This window comes from Tamandua tetradactyla, chromosome 7 (genome assembly GCF_023851605.1).
Source record: "Tamandua tetradactyla isolate mTamTet1 chromosome 7, mTamTet1.pri, whole genome shotgun sequence".
Lineage (NCBI taxonomy): Eukaryota > Metazoa > Chordata > Mammalia > Pilosa > Myrmecophagidae > Tamandua > Tamandua tetradactyla.
This window is the reverse complement of record NC_135333.1, coordinates 10,997,324-11,020,459: the sequence shown is the minus strand read 5'-3', so window position 1 is coordinate 11,020,459 and position 23,136 is coordinate 10,997,324. Positions and strand designations below refer to the sequence as shown.

The following is a 23,136-nucleotide window of genomic DNA, read 5'->3' as shown; positions in this document are numbered from 1 at the left end:
TCCCTAGATGGGTTTAATAGCAGATTAAACTGCTATTATAGAGCTGGCAGGAGAAAGAATAGGTAAATTTAGAGGTAAAACATTTGAAAGCATTCAGTCTGAGGAGCAAAAAGAAGAAAGAATGAAGAAAAAATGAACAGAGAGACTAGGGCAATACAATTATGCATACCACCGTAAACACTGAGATAGTGCCAGAAGAAGAGGCAAGAAAGGGACAAGAATATTTGAAAAACTAATGGCTGAAAACTTCTAAATTTAATGAGAGATACGAATATACACATTAAAGATACTCAATGAATTGCAAATAAGATATAACCCAGCAGACTCATACCAGGCCATATTATATTGGCCAAAAATAGAGAATTCTGAAAGTTGCAAAAGAGAAGCAACAATTCACATACTGGGAAGCCTGAAAAAGAACAAGTGCTGATTTCTTATCAGAAACCATGAGGTAAACAGGCAACGGGAAGACATATGTCAACTAATGACAGCAAAAAATTGCCAACTAAGAATTCTATATCTGGTAAAACTGTCTTTAAAAAATTGAGGGAAGAGTTAAGACATCCCCAGATAAGCAAAAGCTGATACATTTCATCATCACTAGACAAGCCCTACAAGAAATGCTAATGGTTAAAAGGAAAGGGCACTAGACAGTTGACTGAATCAACATGAAGAAATAAAGACTTTCAGTAAAGATAATGACATGGGTGTATATAAATACCAGTACTACTGTATTTTTTCATTTGTAACTTCCTCTTTTACTACTTACAAGATCTAAAAGGCAAATGTATAAAATGTAATGATAAATCAGGATTCATAGTTTATAAATATGTAATTTGTGATGAGAAGTACATATGGGCGGTGTGGCAGAAGGTATAGGAACATAGTTTATGTATGCTACTGAAATTAATTTGGTATCAAGCCCAATGAGATTGTTATATATTTGGGATGTTAAACTTAAGTCTCATGGTAACCATAAAGAAAAAAAGCAAACTTATAGAGAAAAAAGTTAGATTACAGGTTACCAGATGTGGGGGGCAGAGGCAATGAGTTAATCCAAAATGAGTGTAGGGTTTCTGGTTAGGATGAAGGGAAAGTTCTAGTAACGGATGGTGGTGACACTGTGAATGCGATGAATTCCCTGAATGGTGTGCTTGAGTAGGACGAGGATGGGAAGAGTTTTTGGCTGTATATATATTTTTCTACAATGAAAAAAGGAAAGATACTAAAGAGGAAATGACAATTAAAAGTAACACATGATACTGGACAGGATTTAAGAATGTAGGATAGAAGGCTCAAATAGATACTATTGGGAAGTCAAAAATAAGAATGGAAGCTTTATGTCAATGTTAAATTTCTTGAACTTGATAACTGTACTTAAAAAGATTACAAAGGTAAATATCCTTGTTCATAAGAAATGTACATGAAGCTGTTCAAGGATTATGATGTGGCAACCTGCTCTGAAATGTTCAAATGACGGATGGATGGATGTACGGACAGAGGGATGGATAAACAGGTAGACAAGATAGTGAAAAGTTGCAGTGTTAAAATTTGTGGATCTGGGTATCTGGGCGGGATGGGGTTTTCTGCATGGGGTTTGTATTTTTTTGCTAAAATAACAGAAGTTTGAAATTATTTCAAAATAAGTTTACAATAAATCATAATGGAAAGAAAAAAAGAAAGAATACATTGAATCTTCCCAGTATGGCCTTAGGTTCTTTTACCACATTGCATACCTGTATAAGACTTCAGCATTACTCAGATTCAGTGCACAAATGCGTAGAACAATGTCATATAGCCAGAGGGCACTGGTTATGTATGTGAACGCTTTGCTGTTCAGGGCACTACCTTCATTTAGAAATCCTGTCTAGTGTTGGTGTCAGAGAAAAGGCTTTGTACTATATGTATTTATTTTGCAGCTTTATTTGGATTTGAACAACATCCTTCCATACCCTGGGTGCCTGATTGATGCTTTATCTCTCAGGAAGAAAAGATGGCTCACTGTATAAATTCTACGGCTCTGAGATGGCAGGCAGGGGGGAAGCGGGTGGCAGCCCAGTGCTGCTGGGAAGGGCATGGGCTTGAGTTAGGTGGATCTAGTTTAAAGTAGCTGTGTGAGATGACACGGTATCTGTATGACATATGGCAAAGTATTTTTCCTCTGTAGAACGGGGGTAGTGATATCTATTTTATAGAATGATTGTGGGGATCAAATGAAAGGATATATTCAAAATTCCCATACGAGTCTATTAATCTCAGGTGCTTAATAAATTGCATTTACAAATATTTTTAATAGATAGATTTTTAAAAGTAGGGCAAGTATTTTATTTGTTACCCAGTCAAGCGAATTTCCTTGCACACAATAATCAATAATATTTGTGGAATGTACAAAAGTGACATGATTTCTTTCCCCTTAAAATACACTCATACTCATTACCTGCTTTATCAGTAAATGTAAAGATTGATCCTAATATCTCCCATCTTGGTGTGCTGCTCTCTTTCTTGTGAATCCTTGCTCTCCTTTTCATTTCCCCTGCCACAGAGCTAGTTTACAGAGGCAATTAAAGCAGAGCTTCAAGTTCTTTAACAGTAGGGACTCTGCCAACAGAATGCCTGGTTGAATCTCCTCCACTTCCCCTTGCTGGCTTGTGACTTTGGGCAAGTTAAATAGCCTCAGTATCTTTAAATGTAAATGTAAAATACAACAGTAGAACCGCCTCATTCGGTTGTTGCCAGGATCCATTAGCTACACTATACTTAAAGCCCCGAGAACAGAGACTGGCTTGTGGCAAATGCCCTGGCCCTAGACCCCCTGCATCTCTTACCTCCTCTCCCTCCTCTGTGCTGGGTGCACAGGCTGCAAGGGTGAACAAGCCCGAATCTCTGTGCCCCAGGTGCTGCCATGGACTGCCTTTTCCTTTAATTCTTTCTACCTGTTGGTAACAAGTTATGCATTTAATGGAATAATTTTGGTCATTTCACTTCTTTAACGAAAAGCCTCTAGCAGCCCCCCATTTTCTGCCAAAGGAAACGCAGCCCTCTGGTGCCAAATGCTTAGTTCGATGCTGTTCCAACATTTCTACATTTGATTCTTGTTCTGCTCTTCTTTTGGTCAAACTCTAGTTCCTGTTGTCTGCTGAACAGCCCCCACATTTTCCTGGCTCTGGACTCCTGCCCTGGTGTTTCAGCACTTGGAAATCCCATCCTGCTCCTCTCTGCCTCCTGTGACATGACTACCCGATGCCTCCATCTAGCTACTTGTGTTGGATAAGCCATTCCGTTCTAAGTTCTTGCCATTCTCCCCAACTCCACCGCCTCATTCCTTCCATAATTTATATTTTGTTTGCTTATTTTGTGAAAAATAATACATTCAGATGGTTCAAAATTCAAAAGCTACAAATGAACAAGTTTCCCTGACATCCATATCTCCCAGGCACTCAGTGCTTTGCCCCATAGGCTCCCTTTGATTTCAGTGTTCTGTGATTGCTTTCAGAGATATTTTATGCATGCACAAATTTATACATTTCCACTTCTCCTGTTTACACAAATGGGAGCTACTGTACAGAAACAGAAGTATATTACAGGTATTTCTCTTCATCTTGCTTATTTTCACATACCAGTATATCATGGAATTAATTGGATGTCTGCTTATAAAGACATTGTGCATTTTTCTTTATGACTGTATTACACTCGACTCCACCATAGGGATGGAGCATAATTTCATCAACCGGGGACCATTTAGGTTGTTTCCATATTTTACCATCATACACAATGTATGTCCCTTGTTTTGTACATGGGTAACTTGGCTGCTACTGATTAGAGTAGGACTTGTTCCTGGGGATGACGGTGGAGGTACTGGATACAGGTGCCCCTGGACCAGCTTCTGTGCAGTAAGGCCCTTTGTGTTGCAAAGTGACATAAAGCTTGATGTCATCTTCTCTTGGGAATTCTGAATTGGAGCTGCCTGCCGAGAAGGAACAGAGAGAAAATGACCCTGGCAGATGAGGGCATCAACAGGTGACAGCTGGGTCACAGCAGATGCTGAGGCAGGAGAGTCCCTGGAGTGGTTGTGATACAAGCCACTGTCCCTGACCTCTTAGAGGACTGCAAGACATGTCACTCCACCTTCAAAGGGACACAATTGGCACTTATACCAAGTGCCTCTTCCTCATAATGTTAGAACCGAAAGAACATGAGACAATGTAGTTTAGCCATTAGGAGCACAGTGCTTGGAGTTGACAGAGTGGCTGTGAGTTTTGATTTGGTCCCATTAGCCTACTGCTACCCACCCAACACTCACTAGATTGTCAGCTCCCTCAAGGCAAACCCTCTTGATATACTGAGACTCAAAAGTATTTATTTAAATACATTGATTCTGTAACCTAACATCTATCTCAATGATCAAAAGTTAGGGAAGGCTTTCTAAAAATCTGGCACCATAAGCTCTTCATTTAGAATTGCAAGGCCAAAAATAATTTAGAAAATTGTAGTGTTTCCGTGGAGCATCCCTTAGTTTTACTGCAGTGTTTGCTTTGACCTATATGGAACCCAGGGAAAGACAGTCCCGTGAATGCAGGCTGCATTTTAAGTGCTTCAGAGCCTATGGTCTCATTTCACTTTCTCTGTAACGAAGGAGTCTGGGAATCTTAGTCACATTTATTTTCACCACATGTTACTAAGTAACAGGCCACTTATGAAAATCAAATTAATAAGTATCAAAACATTAAATTTAATGATTTGCTGATAAGTTCAAACACATTCTACCTGCAAATCTCCAGCCCTAAGTTCTATTTTTAAATTCCAATCTTTTTTCATGTTTTACCTTCCCGTGACTTAGCAAAGGAAAAAAAAGATAAAAAAAAAAACAAAACTATGATGTCATTGGAATTGCTATTTAATAACTTCCAAGGTCTCATCACCACTGTACTAATTACTTACTTTGAAAAAACCTGCCTTTATAAATGTTTTTCTTCGATTAAATCTGTAAATGAAGTGAAAGGATGACAACAGTCCAAGAAGTTGTACTTCAGGAATGTTTTGATTTTCTGACCCCCCTTCCTTTTTTTTTTAACAGACCAAATTTTCATGTAAGAGGGAAATACGCTAGCATAAAAGTTGTGTTCTCTATAAATCTGCCTAGTAACTCAGACACTTAGTAATTTTCCTCTTGTGTTTCCGTAGTAAATGATACTTGAAAAACAGTGGGAAGAGTTCCATAGATTTCAGATGGCTTTGTCCCCCTGCATTGACTGTGCAGCCTTAATTAAAATAAGCAATCCCTTCTAAACCAAGAGGTAAGCGTCTGGAGAATATCATGCCATTTCTCTACTGGAATCCAGAGGGAGAAGGTGATTTACTGCATAAAGCTGGTCTAAGTGGTTCTTTTTTTTACCCCTGATGGACCTAGCCTGGGCTCCACAGACAGCCTCAAAACAGAGGCCTATTTTAGAAAATTTCATTTCCTATATAAAAAATGTGTTTCTTTCTCAAAAGACATTCTTTTCTTTCCACTAAACAACTTTTACTCATTTTCCCTATTATTTGATCAGCTTCATCAATGACTTAAATGGAAGGCCCTGAACTAGAAAACAAAATGAAACACCGGATTGGAAGATACCACAATCTGCTTTTGTTTGGGAAATTTCCAAAGGCTTTGGAGAAGTCCTTTCCCTTTTCAGGAGCTCATGAAAGGGGGCTAGTGAGTCTGTGTGCCCTTGAGATCACCGCTTACTTCCCTCTGCCGGGCCTTGGCCCCTGAGCCCCATGGCTCCACGTGACCCTACAGGCACTGACCTTTGCCCACTTTGCCAGCCTCTCCCTGGACCTGTTTCCTCCCCATTTCTGTGCCAACCCCTCCACTGTATTCCACTCCCTAACCCCAGCCACTTCCTTTTTACTGCACGGGCTTCACTCACATAGTTTGCTCTGCCTGGAATGTTCTTCCTGTATATTTTTTTTCATTTTTTTTTAAGGTAGTAAAATATATATAACTTAAGGGCAGGCTATGGTGGCTCAGCAGGCAGAGTTCTCGCCTGCCATGCCAGAGACCCGGGTTTGATTCCTGGTGCCTGCCCATGTAAAAAAAAAAAAAAAAAAAAAAAATATATATATATATATATATATATATATATATATATATAAATAACTTAAAACATATTTCAACCATTCTTAAGTATACAGTTCAGTGGTATTAAGTACATTCACAATGTTGCATCACATCACCACTGTTTCCAGAACTTTTTCATCATCCCAAACAGCAACTCTATCTATTAAGCAAAGACTCCCATCCATTCTTTCCCTCAGATCCTGGTGCCTCTATTCAACTTCCTATCTCCATGAATCTACCTATCCTAGATACCTCATAAAGTGGAATCATATAACGTTTGTCCTTTTTGCTTGGCATAATGTTTTCAAGGTTCATCCATGTTGTAGCATTTATGAGACCTTCATTCCGTTTTATGGCTGGGTAAAATTGTACTGTGTGTATAAACCCTATTTTGTTATCCATTCATCTGATGATGGATACTTGGGTTGCTTCCACAAAACCTTTTGGTTATTGTGAATAATGCTGCTACAAACATCAGTGTACAAGTATCTGTTTGAGTCCCTGTCTTCAATTCTTTGGGGTCTTTCCCGACTAATGGAATTGCTGGGTCACATGGTTAACTTTTTGGGAACTGCCAAACTACATTCTGTTAATTCTTGCTGAGTGGACAGTTATCCTTCATATTTCAACTTGAGTCATCACTTTCTCAGGAGACCTGTCCCAATCCCCTAAGTCAATCACCCATTGTAGGTTCTTATAGACTATAAAAAGTGCTGGCCTTCAAAGAACTTTTCTCCAATTGTGATTAAAATTTATTTGTGTGGTTATTGGACTAATTGCTCTCTATCCCTTATAAGCTCTGTAACTTCTGGTTTTGCGCTACATCAGATCCCGAGGGTCTAGCAGAAGCCTGACTCACAGAGTATATTTAATAGAATGTAAACTGAATGTCATTAGTAATAAACGTTAATGATAGAAAGAAAAGCAACTCCCTGATCTTTTAGTCCTTGTTCCTTTGCTCAGTGACTTTTATGAGAAATTGGGGACTACATTTCTTTGGTCTTTAGTTTTCTTACTCTCTAATTTAAATAATAATAATAATAGACTCCAAAGGATATTATAAGAAGAAAATAATAGATATGGATATAAATGCTAAGTATTAATTTAATGGGTATGTGAATGCTTCACATTTCTTTGATAAACTATACTGTTGTGTATTTGACACAAAGATTTTCAGCTATGCAGACTAATTTCTCAATTCTAGCCCATTGGTTGCTATATGTGTATTTAGCAGTAGTTAATGGACAAGGTAAGCACATTTATAATAATTTATGGTTTTTAAAGGTTTGTATACTTTTGATACTGCACCTGCTGTGACATGCAAAAATGAAGGTATGCATACATTTTAATGACAATACTGTCTTTGCATAGTCCTTTATAAATTTACAATGAAGTTTTGGAGACACTATCATGACCCCATTTTATATATGAGATAACAGATTGAGTGACTAATAGTGAATTATTCAACGTCACAGACCTAGTAAATGCAGAGCTGACACATGAACAGAGGTCTTCTGAGTAGGAGTTTAGTTCTGAGCTCCTACTGCAGAAGTGATTCCCACTAGGCAATATTCTTCTCATTGGCTGCCTGTAATTTAGTGAAGAGGAGACTTCCTTTCCAACCGCTGAGTGTCAGTTTTTCCAAGCTGCACATTTCAGCTTGTGCTGATTTGAAATTGGGTGGGATCTTTTTGATTCAGTTGTTTGCATGAAGATGTGGCCCACCCAATTGCGGACGGTACCCATGGATCAGGTGGTTTCCATGGAGATGTGTCTCTACCCATTCAAGGGGGACTTGCTTATTGGAGTCCTCTAAGAGGGAACCATTTTGGGAAAAGTTTGAGAGCCTACACAGCCAGAGACTTTGGAAACGCAGAAGGAAAGCACCTCTGGGGAAGCCTTATGGAATGAGAAGCCGAGAGAGAAAGCTAGCAGATGTTGCATGAGCCTTCCCAGCTTACAGACATGTTCCGAATGGCATCAGCCTTTATTGAGTCAAGGTAACCTCTTGTTGGTGCCTTAATCTGGACATTTTCATGGCCTTGGAACTGTAAACTTTTAATGAATTCCCTTTTTCAGAAGTCATTCCATTTCTGGTATAGAGCATTCCGGCAGCTTTAACAAACTAAAACTCAGCCTCAGCATTGTTTCGGGCTGTTTTCAGGGTGATCCTGAAGGTCTTTTAGTGCCTCCCTGGGCACAGGTCATCTCCAAAAGGATTTTGGCCAGTTGTTATCAACAGCAACAACCACAAGCATGACAGAAGTATACTGAGTGCCTACTCTATTCAGATTCTGTCCTGGATTCTTTTCCATGTTATTTGTAATTTTCAGAACAATCCTACAAAATAGGTGTCATTATATCTAATTACAGATAAACAATTGGCCCAAAGCCAGGCAGCTTGATGCTAGAATCAGAAACAAAACCAAGCCTCTCTGGGTCTAGTTCTTTCCAATATACTCTGCCTCTTTATTTCATATAAGATGATATAAGTAAAAAAGAGAGAGTGATCCTAGACAAGGCATAAATCCAGGTGACATACATTGTCATGGCCACAACACTGTTCAAGATTAAATCTTTCGGATTAGTTGGTAACCAAGCCCTGTCTGTGCTGATAAGTATTTTTATTTTAACCCCTACTGTTAGGTGCATATCAGGGACATGATTGCTTGTTCATAGCTGAATTAAAAATTTCTGAAAAATTAAGTTGTTTTGGTTTGTTGAAATGTCCCTGCAATTGGCAAACTTTGCATTTCTGGCTACTCGAAAGGGCTGTGATAGATGGAACAACTTAATCTTTGACTCATATGCAAATATTAAGCAAAGAATAAAGTGGTTATGCTCTCACTCTTTCTCAAAATTATGATTAGGTATGAGAAAAAAAAAGGTACAGATTTTTTTCCCACAGCGGTTTAAAGAACTGGCTGAATATGTGGTTCATCTCTGGATTTTGATAGGCTAGAAAATCAATGCCGCTTTTCAAACACACTAGAATAACACTTGTCCTTGCAGGGCTGTTTACCCCCTTTCACCATCAACTTTCCTCTTTTTCCTAGATAGAAGATTCTAAAGAGAAGAGAGGGAAAGGAGAAGAAACTCAGATGAGGAGCAGTGGGACAAGACTTGACGCTGCCTTCACAATAAGACCTTTGGCTCATCTATTTAAATTCCATACTCACTTGCCAACCCCTAGCTGTGCTATGCGGTACTGATTTTCCCCTTCTTTCTTTTCCTTCTTTCCATAGTACTCTCCACTAAAAGCTATACTTTATATTTACTTACATATTTTTTTCATTGTTTTTCATCCCAAGAATGCAGGCTCCAAAACGAAGGTCCTCTTTCATTTTGACTTTGGAATGTGAACTGCCATTCCAAAGTCCGTAGAACAATTTTTGGAATATAATAGGCACGATGCACATTTGTTGAATGAATGAACAAATGAGCACATAAATGGGTTCAAATTTCTTTCAGGTTTATGTGCAAGCAAAGCTTAAAAGCAGTTCTTATTACTTAAGAACACGATCCTCATTGCTGCTGAGTTAAAAGTAATAGTGGCATGAAGTAGTTCTGTACCTGGGGTATTCTCATCATCAGAGGGAATAGGAGAAAAATGCTAAGATCCTTTGGGTATTCAATTGTGAATGGTATAAAAATAGCCATCATAATATTTATCATAAATGCTAATCAATGTTGTAAATAATAAGGAAAGAAAGATGAAGTTCTTTTGTATACTCATTTTCTCTTTGGTTTTCTCTTCTAACTCACATTTACTATGTGCAAAGTACCGTTCTAAATACTTTACCTATAGTAATACTATACCTATTATGAGACTTAATTTACATGTACATATATACACACACACACATATAAACCCATAAAAATTTAGAACAATGACCGACATTTGGCACGCATTACGTATTACCTATTATTTGCTCTCCTTGTTCAAAAACTGCACAAGGCAAGGATGATTATTATCTCAGTTCTTACAGACAAAGGTACTAAGACACAAAAAGGTAAAGTATCTTGCTCCGGGTCCCACAGGTAATTTAGTGGAAGAGCCAAAATGGAAATCCAGGAAATGTTATTTCAGAACACATACACAAATAACTACATAATAATATTCTTCTTCTTTTATTTTATTTTTTTCTGAAATTCTTGGATGTGATTAAAGTGATGATAAAAGCTCAGGGCTTATTGTAAGGAGGAAGTGTGGAGAAGGAAACAGGTAATCAAGTGTCTCAGAGTGAATACATTCATGTATAAGATGGAAGGACAAGATTACTTGATTGTGCAATATCAGGAAATGAAAACAAGGATGCCAGTTTGTGAGAGCTGTTGACAACTAGTCAATGAATTCAGTTCTCAATGTTCTCTTACCATCTAACATATCCCCTATGGGATTTGTTGAGACCTTATGATTTTCCTTGTGAACACTGGAATCAGGGACTGAAAGTTCTTTATATTATTTTATTTATTTACTTTTCTGTATGCTATATGGCGGGGTCACATTTCATTATTTTTCCAGGTGAGTGTCCCATTATTGCAGCACCATTTGTTGAATTTTTGTTTTTGTTTTGTTTGTTTGTTTTGCTGGCTTGTTTGTTTTGGGGGAAGTGCATGAACCGGCAATTGAACCCGGGTCTCCTGCATGGCAGGCGAGAATTCTACCGCTGAACTACCCTTGCACCCCCTCTCTATGTTATTTGCTTTCACAGTTTTCTGTATGGCCAAAAATTGCCATTGTCAGTCACTCATTTCTACCCTTGTGGCTTCTATCTGAATTGCAAGTCCCTTATGCAGTCTCCTACAGAACCAATGAAGTTTTGAGTCATTCTTGAATGCTGCTTGTTTTCAGGAAGCTTCCTCCAGGCAAGTTTCTGCCACAAAGAATACAAGAATTCACTGACCGTATCTACTCCTAATTAAGTGAAGAATTAATTTCTACTATTATGCTAGAAAGATTAGGTTCAGTTGGGGGTTTGACTAAAATTTCTAAAGAGGTGAGTTTTGCCCATTTTCTTTATAAAATCTCCCTCAAATAAATGTCAGCTCTTCCAAGGAGCTTTCAGTATGGTGACCCACTCCCACCCTTTCTCCTTCCCTCCTTCCTCTCATAAATGTTTACCAAGTGCTATTGATGTGCCAGACCCTGTGCAGTGCACTTTGTAAACTGTCCCTGCATTTCAGGGTTTGTAATATTTCACGTGTGCTATGTGCCCTGCTGGTAGCAATACTACTTACATTACTGTGAGCACTTTGGGATTAAGAACTCTGTCTGATTCCTGGTTGTATAAGTAAGTCACTGTGGTGTAATGGAAGAAGGCATAGAGATGGGGACAATTCACACCAGACTCAAGGGAGCAGTGGTGAGGCCAAAAAGGGAAGGGGGAATATTGGATCTGTGCAGGGACATGAACTAAACTAAAATTTTGAGTAGCAATCATTAAGAGAACTTGAAATGATATCTTCTAAGAAATTGTTACAAGAAAGCATAAAAGCATTTTAAAACAAGTTGCATTGCCATGCCTCCAGAATTATTTAGGGGAAGGTGTATTATTGTCGGAAACTAACTTTGAAATGTATCAGATAAACATGATAGATTGTTGGGTGGAAACAGATGGACAGATAATGTGAGACAGCAAATACCAAAATGTTAATTATAGATTAAGAGGGGGCTTTATGAGTGTTCAGAGTAAAATTCCTTCAACTTTTCTTTGTGTTTGAAAATTTTATCACCAATGATGAAGAAAATTCTAGTTATGATGTAAAAGGACAATAAAAAAGAGACAGATGTTTCCTTATGTACCCACTGTTTAATTTATAAACATACTATGACCTGTCAATAAGGCCTCTGTGTGTTGTGCATGTATGTATACACTTGTGAGTTTTGTGACTCTGACAAAAGTCCACTTTTTACTATAATGCACCAGTGTTGACTAGGTTCAAAGGACATGCTGATATATCAGACTAAAATGCATTCGCCTAACTCATAGTCTGCCTTGTTTATACATGATGAAGAAAATTCTTATTTAATGGGTGGGGAGTTTGGAAACAGCAATTCATCTGAAGCTTAAATAAAAATATTTTACATAAAATTGCATTACATAGCACGTTAGTGTGAAGATGCTACGTACTCCAGAAAAGGCCATGTTCCTTTTTTTCCCAAAGAGAAAGAGTTTATTACTAGGCATGTAGCAGGACAGCAGATGGCCTAGTGGCCCCAAATCTGTCTCACTGAACTGCAGTAATTCTGATAGTTTTATTAGAGAAAAGATGGGCAGGGTTAGGATAATGGGCACAGTGACCCCAGATGATGTAATTAGGGGTGATCTGATTATGAGCATTTACAGACTGATTATGTGCTTAGTTACAGAATGCATGTAAGAAAATGGCAGAATGAGGTATAGGTGACTTGGAGGTTAAAGTCTAAGCTACTGGGCAAGGCCCTGCTCCTTTAATCCATTCCTGTGGGTGCAGACTTACTATGGATAGGCCCTTTTGATTAGTTTATTCCAAGTGAGATGTGACCCACCCAATTCAAGGTTGGTTTTAATACTGGAATTCTTCATAAAAGGATAAGGGACACACAGAAAAAGCCCAGACAGCTCAGAAAAGCCTCAGAGAAGCTGAGACAAGGACATGCCCATAGAAGCTGAGAGAAGAAACCACTGAAGCAACAAAACTTGGAAGAAAAGGACCAGCAGATGCTGACCATGTGCTTTCCCATGTGACAGAGGTGTCACAGATGTGGCGGTCTTTCTTCAGAGAAGGTATTGTCCTGTTGATGCCTAAATTTAGACATTTTCATGGCCCTAGAACTGTAAATTTGTAAGCTAATAACCCCCACAATAAAAGCGAACCCATTTCTGGTATATTGTATTCTGGCAGCTTTAAAACTCAAACAGTTTCTGAACAGGTTTCACAATGAAGCTGTTAATCAAAAACAGCAAACTTCAAATCTGAAAACGCCTATGTTGTTATTATTTTTTTGCTCAAATACTAAGAAATGTTTTGGGAATGTATGATGAGCTGCAATCATTTTGACCAATAAAAACCATTATTGGAAGGCAAGGGTTTATTTAAGGGATGCTTATTTGTATTCAAGCAGGCATTCCTAAAGTAACTGCTAGCGAGGTGGAATATGCTGAAGAGAGTCTGAACCACTTAATGCATCTGAATCAATAAAACATATTTCAATTTGCAAAGTCAAGAGTGAAGGGCACTACCAGAAACAACTGCATAATAAGCCCATTAAATCACTCCAGACCTTATGAATGAGATGACATCTGATACATAGTGAAAGAAGTACATGACAAAAACTAGGAAATGGCTTTTACTCTTGAATCTGAGCAATGCAATTTGTAAAATGAAGCAATTAACTTTAAAATGCCTTCCACTTATTTGAATTCTTTCAAGTCATCCAGTATCAAGCCTTAAAAGAGTGAAGGAAACAAGTTAAAACATAGGGGAAATTTTCAATATTTTCACATAGGAAAGTATTTCTGTAATTCCTGAGCTGTAGTGATAAGGAATGACTAGATTGGAAAAATTATGAGAGTATATTTCTTCTCCTTGGAAATAATATTGGCAGAGAGTCCATGTTTCATGCTGGATAGGATTCTTTAGGAATGAAACACAAGGCAATAGGCAGTTTGGAAAGGCTCAAGATTTCAGCTTTTTGGTTTTGAACCCAGGTGGTCAATGAGTTATTAGCAAAGGCTGTATATATTCTACCAATTACCTATGATTTTTTGTAACCCATGAAAGGTGAGTGCTATCACAGTGTCTGCATTTATAAAAATGTGCCCACTGGGACACACAGGTGGAAAAATAATGAAATGTGACTCTGCCATACATATGCCCACTTGGGAAGCTTTAACACATAGGCAAAGCTCACATACAAAACAAAAACAAAAACAACAACAACAAAAAAAGCTCAAATATAACCTTCAATGCCTGTTGTCTCAATAACAACTTGCCAAACTCCCCCATTATAGGACCATGTCCACCATAACACCATAACAGATGGTATTGTTTAATGCCCTCAAACCATAGAAATGCTAGAGATTGTTTAATAACAGATTAGATGGTTTTCCCAGACAAAAGCTTTCAAATGAAATGACTGGCTATTCCTTTAACTTCTTTACTTTTGGACCTGTAGGTTATGACCAAGAATTCTCCCCTGTTATCAACAGAGACTCGAACATAGAAGAAAATATGCTTTCAAGGGTAACCAGGAAACAACCCTCTTGAGCCTTCAAGATCATTGATAGCTCAGTTCATATACTGCAGGCATTTCAAATGCTCAATCAAGTGGTTATGAAAGATCAACTCTGTACTCAGCACTAATGTGAAATAGAAGAGAAATGAAAAGCACACTGTATGGTCCTTGAGGAGTTTAAAATTTGGTCGGAAATAATCACTGACTAACAAAACATCCAATATAAGAATATTAGTGAAGGCAATGAAGGCAGCATTAGACTGTACAACTTTGCTGTCGTTGAGACCCAGAGAGTATACAGAATCAATATAGTTGCTTGAAATTCTTCTCTTCCAATACTCACCAATGCACTATTGACTTTTGTAAAGGCTGGATCTCTACAGAAATGGGAAGGTTTGAAAGATGGTGGAAGAGAGATTAAACTGGGCAATTTAAATTGAATGTACTTATTAAATATCTCACATAGCAAATGAACTGTCAAATTTCCTTTCTGATAAATATCTCTACACTTGCATAGAGAGGAAAAAAAGCAGGAATGAGAGAATTCAATTTTCAAATCATCTTTGTAGTTCTATCATTGTTTGGCCTCTATCTTCGATGTTAATTGGAAAGGAATGGCATGAATGATTTTACATTTGCAAATCTACTTTATTTAAATACACTTGAAAATATTCACTATACATAGCAGACTTTCAGTTATAGCTGTACTACATTCTTTCTAATAATGACTTTTAAACCTGATAACCTTGTAAGATGACTTTTAAAGTAGATGTTATGATCTGAAGTAACTTTCCCAATGTAAAATCTTTTGGTCTATATTTTGGAATAAAGAGTCAATCTTTCACCGACCCTTATTGAAAAATAAATAGCTTAATTCAAGCCCTTTCCTATATTCTTTCCTTATTCATTCCATATGTATATCAGTTCATATAACATTGTGTGAATTTACTAGCTTTCCAAAAATGCAGTTAGAGAGCAACTGCATTCATTTATTTTTTGACATAAGATTATCCATCAAAAAATCCTCTTGAAAGTTACCTACTTTGACAAATCTATTTGTGACTCAAATATTTTAATCTGCCCTATGTTATGCACTATATTGATATTTTAAATGATTCTGTCTCTCCATCTATCTACATCTACATGTGTCTATATATATATTCTATATTTTTAGGTGTTTATATCCACACACATTACATTTATTGGTCAGTTTATTTTGAATCTCTCTCCTGAAACAGTATTTTCTTGAAATGTTTATGCACAACATTTGTCTTCTATACCATATTTTAATCACTCATATTTTGCTCTCCAGTATTCAATTCAAACACTACATTTTACCCATTTGAGGATTCAGGAAACAACAATATTTTGATTTTTTGCCCTAAGAACCTCCAAAGCCAACATTTTGAATGAAAGTAAAAAACAATTTATTTTCATTTTCTTCTGTTTCCATTTTTTTCTTTCATTGCCGTACTCCGGCCCTACTGATTTTCTTTTCTTAGAACTAGGGTTTCCAGATAACATTTATGGCTGACAGTCAGTATCTGTTCTTCCTTTTACATTCTTTTTCCTCACTTGTATTTCATGGGTAACACTCTCATGATGTTGTGCTTTTTTTTGTTCCTAGTAATTTCTTTCCGCTCACAAGACTGTTTGTAAGCCCCAGGAGAGAAGGATGCTTCTTTTATCCATGATTGCATCGCCAGTGGCAGGGATGGTGCCTGGCACATTGTAGGCAGTCAGTAGGAATTTGATGAATGAATGAATAAATGAGTGAATACATAAGTAAATCTGGAACTTTTCCATTTTAGAAGGATTAAAGAATTTAAAAATCATCCCTAAAAGCATGAGCACTGCTCTGTAAATATAATTATTGATAGTCTCTTCATAATTTTGCCTTGTGTAGCCTCTTTTTATGTAAATTTCAAAATCCTAAAGAATAAATTCACCGTTATGTGGGCAATATTATTAAATGGACAGCAATTTATTTCCTAACTTCTCTATCAAGGTGGACTTGCCTAGAAACTTCAGGCAAACCACGTCGTATTTTTCCCTTTTCTTCAATTCTTTCTTTTAAGATTTAGTTGTAGTCCTTTATAACATGTAAAGGATAGAAACAAAGGTCAATAAGATCAGCTTTAAAATTAAGTGTTTTTTTTATAGACTTGGAAGAAAGATGTAGTTTCTTCCATTATCCGTTCTCCTTTCAACTTACTCTAATTTATAAATATTGATTTTCTGCTGCGCTTTGCATAATGGAGAGGAATCAGGTGAATCAGATATGTGTGCTGACACGAAAAGCTGTCATTCAGGTAGTGATATAGATGTCCTAACTTTATACAAGTACATAGGGAGGCAGATAAAAAGAGTATTCACTTTTTTCTCTCTCAAATTTAAAAACAATGAAATCCTATAATAAAGGCAATATTTTATAATACCGGAACTTAGAGGTATATTTAAATTAAAGGAAAACTTAACATTGCACTTAACAAAAATTGCTGTTGTGAAATTGGATTTTATAAGCCACTGATAAACTGTGGGCACTGCAAGGAAAACCATTTCAAAATGTCAGATTTATATTCTAAAATTTAGCAAAGTGCCCAATTAAAAAAAATTCACTTTACCTCAGAATTTGCCATTAAATGTACTCCAACCCAACTAAAAATTTAAAATAAATTTAAAATCTGTAAATATTTTAGATATACAAACTCCCCTTCCTGAATATCCATTTTTCATGGATGAAATAATTGAAGTAAAAGTATAAATGAAAACTTGTAGGATGAGATTAAAGCTTTACTGAGAGATTCATTTTTTAGCTATGAATGGTTTCATTATATTAAGAGGAACACAGAAAATAAATAACATAACAGTAAAGGAACACGGAAAAAACACTATGAAAATAAATACGTAAATGCATTTGAAAAAAGAAAAACAAAAAACAAACATGGAATAGTCCAAAAACTCGTTTTTCAAAAGTGAAGTTAATCTCCTGAAAAATAATTTCTGTTTTGAATCAAAGAAAAATTACTTGCTGAATAATTTTGGAGTGGCTGAAGAATTGATAAAATGTGGGCAAGTAAAGAGATTTAGACTGGCTGCTATTATAATTCAAGATTTATAAACTTTTTCATTTACATACCATTTTTGGAAGAAAGTATGTCTCATTTTTGGGGTTGTGGATCTCCACGTTGAGTCTAGAAACCTGGCTTCCAGTCTGGGTCACTAATTGTGACTTTTGCCTTGTCCTTATTACACATGAAAAGCTCCCCTTCTGGAAGGACACAGCACTGCTTACAACCTGAAATTCTGTTCAAAGAAAATCACTAAGGACGTGAAAACAAATGACCTGATTATGATACCCCCACAAGTGCTTAAGCCTGACTGTTAATGTTGGAAGGGACTTTAGAAGTTTCCACAAGGGCGGACAGGCCAGGGTGATAATGATTTAGGCTAAACTCAACACACATCAGGGATGCCACCTAATCCACTGCTTTTCTGATGCCGGCAGGCTGCCCCTTTCTTCCTCTACCTCTCCTTTACGAATCAAACATGGGTTTAAAAGATAAGCCTTCTCCCAAATACTCAAGCAAGTTTCCTTGAATTGGTGAGGGGAAAGTTTCCTTGACACCCGTCAACAAATTCAATATCAGTAATGATAGGAACAAGTCAGTTGGGGTTGAATTTGATGTGCCTGTTCTCTCAGGTTTCTGCTGATGAGTTCAAGGGCAGTAAGGATGCTAGCGACAGAGAAGATAATCTAAGTCAGTGCTTCTCATCTCACACTTCAAGGTCCCTACACATCACGTGGGTTTCTTGTTAAAATGCAGGCTTCAGTTCAGTATGCTTGTGGTGAGATGGAGGCTTTTCATTTCCAACAAGCTCCTAGATGATTCTCAGGCCGCAACTTATTTTGTAGAGAGCCATCCCTAGACACATGGAAACAAAACCTTTCCTCTAAAGAGGCAAAAGGTCAACAGGCAAGCAAATGGCAGCGACATTTTCTATAAATTAACTTCTGAGAACAACACATGTGCGTCCATATCTGCATTACCATAATTCTTGCTCCTCAAGATGATGACAGATTTTGCTCATTTAGTTCCAATTTGAAAAAAGTTGTGAGCATATAGTATGTTTCAAGAAGATGTGTATCAAGTGTGGTTAAAATTAAATTTGCCTTCTTAAAGACCTACATTTTGCTTGTCTGAAAATTGTATTATAGAGTGCACAATATTTGAAAACATAATAAAAATGCTTCAGCTATATTTTCAAAACCTTAGGAAAGATATATGATTCTCCTTGAATAAAAAGATGAAAATCTTCTTTTTTCGTAGCATTTCCAGGATCTTTCAGAAGAGTGATGGAAATTCCAAGCAAAATAGCTAAAGATTCATAATGAAGAATTAAAAACACTGTTTTCTTCAAATTGCCCTTCATTTCTGAGACCAATGATTAGATTTTCTAGGTTGCCATTGATCTTTATAACAAACTGTAATTTTTCTTTTATCCAACTTATTTTGCGTATTTTATTTTAAAGTAGTAACAGTGAGTTTTTCTCGCTAACGTTATTTTTTCCTAAGCCAGGCCAGCTTTGATTTACACACTTTTCCCCACCAGCTTCATTGTCCCTTGGGATAAAGGGCCTGAATCTTCAGATTTGTAAGAGATTTAAGAATGATGCAAGCAAAATAATGAATGTAAAGAAGTAAAGAATGCCAGAAGTAAATAAAGACAATAATATTGGTAGAAGTTAGCATGTCCCATTATCGGAAACCTACTCTTCATGGATCACAGATTAAAACAGATATCTCAGAAAATGGCACGCAAGTTTTGAAAAGATTTAGATATTTTAGGGATTTAAACATATTTATAGTGAGAGAATACTCCAAGTGTAAAAAAGGAGCAGATGCATTTCAGCAAGAAAACCAGGGCTCGTGAGCTGAAAATACCAATTACAGCTACTACGAATATTAATAGCTATTGTTGACTAGACACTTACTAAAAGCTTTCCTTATATCAACTCTCTTATTTCTCCCCTAAACCCTATGAGGCAGGTCTCATTATTATCTCATTTATAGGTGATGGACTGAGGAAACAAGAGCATCATCAGCTTGCCCAAAGTCACACAGCTAGTAAAGGAGGAGCCAGGATTCAAATCAAGATCAACCTGCTTCAAAGTCTTCTTTTAACTATTATGCTAGAAAACAGGGGTATGCCAAAGTATTTTAAAAGGATCTCTTTGACTTTTGCTGCATAATGAATTTCTATGTTTTATTTCTTATAAATGTTATCAATTCATGATTATTTTCCTAGTAATCAAATTGATGAAGTAAGCAATGCCTAAAAGCAGTCAGGATGTTAGGTCTGTTTTAAGACTCAATCCCCAAGAGTGTACTGTCCCTACAGTGGGCAATGTCTATAGATGGAACCGTGTAGCTGCTTGTATCATTATCTTTGAACTACAATGATACTTGACTCACTGACTTCTAGGACAGTGAAGCAAATATACAAAACCAGAATTGTATTCAGCATTTTTATCCATTGATGTGTTAGTTTTGCTAAAAACAGCGCAGATTTTGCCTGAATTGTAAACTAAGCAAACAGGACTAGAGGATGCATAGGGAACAGATGTTGATTTTTAAAAGACCATTTATCTATCATCACTGTTTCACATAATCAGCTGAAACTAGCATTCAACCTCTTTTTAAAAAAGTGTTTAAATTTTATCCATGAGAACTTAGCCTCAAGATTCCATGAGGAAACTGGAATAATTTATTTTCAAAACTCTAACTATACTGTAACAATTGGTGAAATTATTTGCAGATGGTCTAATTATTTTCAATCTTCCAGGTCCAAGAATATTCAGAAATGTATTCCTGTACATGCTATGGAAACACCACGACATATTTATACCACAGTAAGCTTAATGGGTCAAGCTACATTCTAACCTATTCGTAATAATAATCAATAGATTCCTTTGTTTTGCTATACACAAACATGGAATATTTAATTTCTCTAACATAAATACATTTAAACAGTGTAATTTCATCTGAGTAGATGAACAGTCTCTTTCCAAGATAAGAAAATACAGTATAGAGTTTAGAAACTAGGATTAAAGCCTGCCCCTGATACTTCTTAGACATGGATCTTAGTCACGTTATTCAAACTCTGTGCCTCAGTTTCCACATCTGAAAAATGGAAATAAAATTTTATGAAGCTCCTGCAATATCGTCTATCTAGACCATTTAACACCATACCTAGAAGTAAGCGAATGATTATGATTTTCTATAATTACTTCCTGAGAATCATTAATATGATATCAAATCAGCTGTAATACCAAGATGTTTGCAATGTATTGATAGATAAAGCATATTGTAATCTACTAGGTGTCATGGTCAGGTTCATGTGTCAGCTTGGCCAGGTGTGGTGCCTGGTTGTCTGGTTGGGCAAGGGCTGCCCTGTCTGTTGCTATGAGGACATTTCATGGACTTAAATCATGATCAGCCTGGCTGCATCCACAGATGATTGCATTTGCAGTCAGCTAAGAGGAGTGTCTTCTGCAATGAGGGATGCTTAATTAATCACTGGAAAGCTTTTAAGGAGGATTCAGAAGAGATACTCTTCCTACCTCAGCCAGCCAGCCTCTCCTGAGAGTTGGTTGAGGACCTTCATGGGAGCTGCCAGTTCATGGTCTGCCCTATAGAGCTTGGACTCAACATCCCCATGGTTATGTGAGAGACTTCTATAAATTTTATAGTTACACATATCTCCTGCAGATTCTGTTTCTCTAGAGACCCTAGCTAATATCCTAGGGATTTGAACATAGCAGAACAAATGAGTGAATAAGGTAAGAAAAAATTTTGAGGTCAACAATTTTTTAAATTTTCTGAATTTTCCAGGCTGTCTTTGAATGAGGAAAAAATTTATCATGATGCCTCCCCCTCTTTTGATTTTTTTTAAACATTTGGGTAATAATTTACTGCTTAGCTTGAGTTAGAGCTAATTTTATTACTGAATAGCTTGGATGGATATATGTATGTATTACAGTTAGGCAAATTTATGTATTAGCGTCTTAACAAAAAGACATTCATAACATGAGAGTGAAAACTTTGTTAAATGTTGAATTACCTCCTATTTACTTTGAAAAATAAGATCAGCTTCTGGGTACTAGCTAGAATCCCTGCAGTTCATTTCACCTTTACTTACTTTTCCCATGTAGTTCAGCCCGGTATCCATCTCCCACACCTTCTTTTCTTGGTTATGGTTCAAAGACACTTTAAGTAATACTTAAATATGTTTAAGTCAGATACAAATGATATTTATGTCATATGTTATTTTGGTGACCTTACCCAGTGATTTCCAAGCTATGGCATAAATTCTTATTGGCAACAATGTATCAATTTTCCTATTCTCTCTGAAATGAATTGATCCTCAAGTTTTAGCTGTGCCATCCAGCTAAAAGACCACATTTTCTATTTTCCCTGGTGGTCAAAATGAAGGTACGGCTAATGAGAAGTTAAGGAAGTGCTGCTTAGTACTTCTGGAAAGTCTTCTTGAAAGAGAAGTGGCATACCTCTACTCTGACCTTTCTGTCTTATTTTCTGAAACACAGATGTGATAGTCGGAGCTCCAGCAGCTATTTTGGATTATAATAATAAGGACCAAATTCTACAGTGGTCAGAGAGAATACTGGAAGAAGCTTGGATCCCCTATAACCAGGCTAGCCTGCTTTTAAACTTCCTTTTACATGAAGAGAAATAAGTCAATATTAATGAAACTCAGTGTCTTGTCTCCCACAATTGAATTTAATACAAGATATTTTATATAATGTACTCATCTCAAGAGCTGCCCTATTTCTAAGAATTCCTGCATATAATGTATCTTTCCTGGAAATGATCACCAAGCACATTAACATAATAATGTGATAAAAACTCAGAGAAATTCTGTAATAAAAGGAAAATGTTTGGCTTCATTAACTTAGTGTTTTCCAAACTTATATGACCACAGGTGTTTTTTGGGGTACAATACCCATTACTATTCTGGGTTATTAGTATTCTTTCCATACAGTGTACTTTGGGGAATGTTGATTTATGCTGCTGTTTCTTTGAATTAGCCTTTGTCAGGAATTTTCTGTATCACTCTGCTTTTTCCTCATGGTTGCTGCTTAGGTGGCCCCATCTCAGTATTCTGTGAGATCCTGGCGAAGCTTTCACTCTGTGTATTCTTTCATTGTCTTGTCTATTGGTGCATTAAGCTGAGAATCCTTTCTTTCTTTGATGTGGAAGTACTTAATATGACTGAATTTGGATAAAGTCTGTTAGATTTGTTTGAGTTATACCCCCAAATGACTAGGTATCTACTAGAAGTAATATTTTTCCCTTTATGTCTAGATGAATGTTTAGTTTTAAATAGCATCAGTAACATAGTAGTCCCAGGAATATAATTTTTGTTATAGGCCTTTCAAGAGAAAGAATTTTCTGCAATTTATTTTAAAAATGGCATTGACACTGCCATATATGTCAGAAAGAAAATTCACAAGGAAACAAAATACAGATTTATTATATCAGCAAGAGCACTGGCCCAGAAAGCATCTATTAAAACATAGCTTTTTAAAAAAAGTTATAAGATTAACTTTAAAAATCACTCATCTGAGATAAGCCTATCAAGATACATTTTCTTCTTCAACAGTTACAGTTTTATTAATATGTGCTTTTTAATTTTCCTACTTATCCTTCTATGGACAAATTACTTTCCACCGAACTTTTATTCTATAAAATCAATACAAGACCATTCCAGCCAATCCTAAAGAACA

At 36.6% G+C, this 23,136-nt stretch overlaps 1 protein-coding gene across 16 annotated transcripts in view; it reads right to left on the bottom strand.

Moving 5' to 3' along the window:
• The window catches only part of CHRM3 (cholinergic receptor muscarinic 3), an 887,892-nt gene that overhangs the window by 59,579 nt on the left and 805,177 nt on the right, over positions 1–23,136 (bottom strand). For 2 of the 16 annotated variants that reach the window (XR_013179186.1, XR_013179185.1), the window contains exon 4: positions 1,730–3,964. The exons of 13 other annotated variants lie outside the window; for them this stretch is intronic. The gene's annotated coding sequence lies outside the window, so the exon portion shown is untranslated. Of the gene's footprint in view, positions 1–1,729; positions 3,965–17,466; positions 18,583–23,136 lie in introns of those variants that run through there. One more of the 16 variants, XM_077168453.1, reaches the window with a different exon arrangement.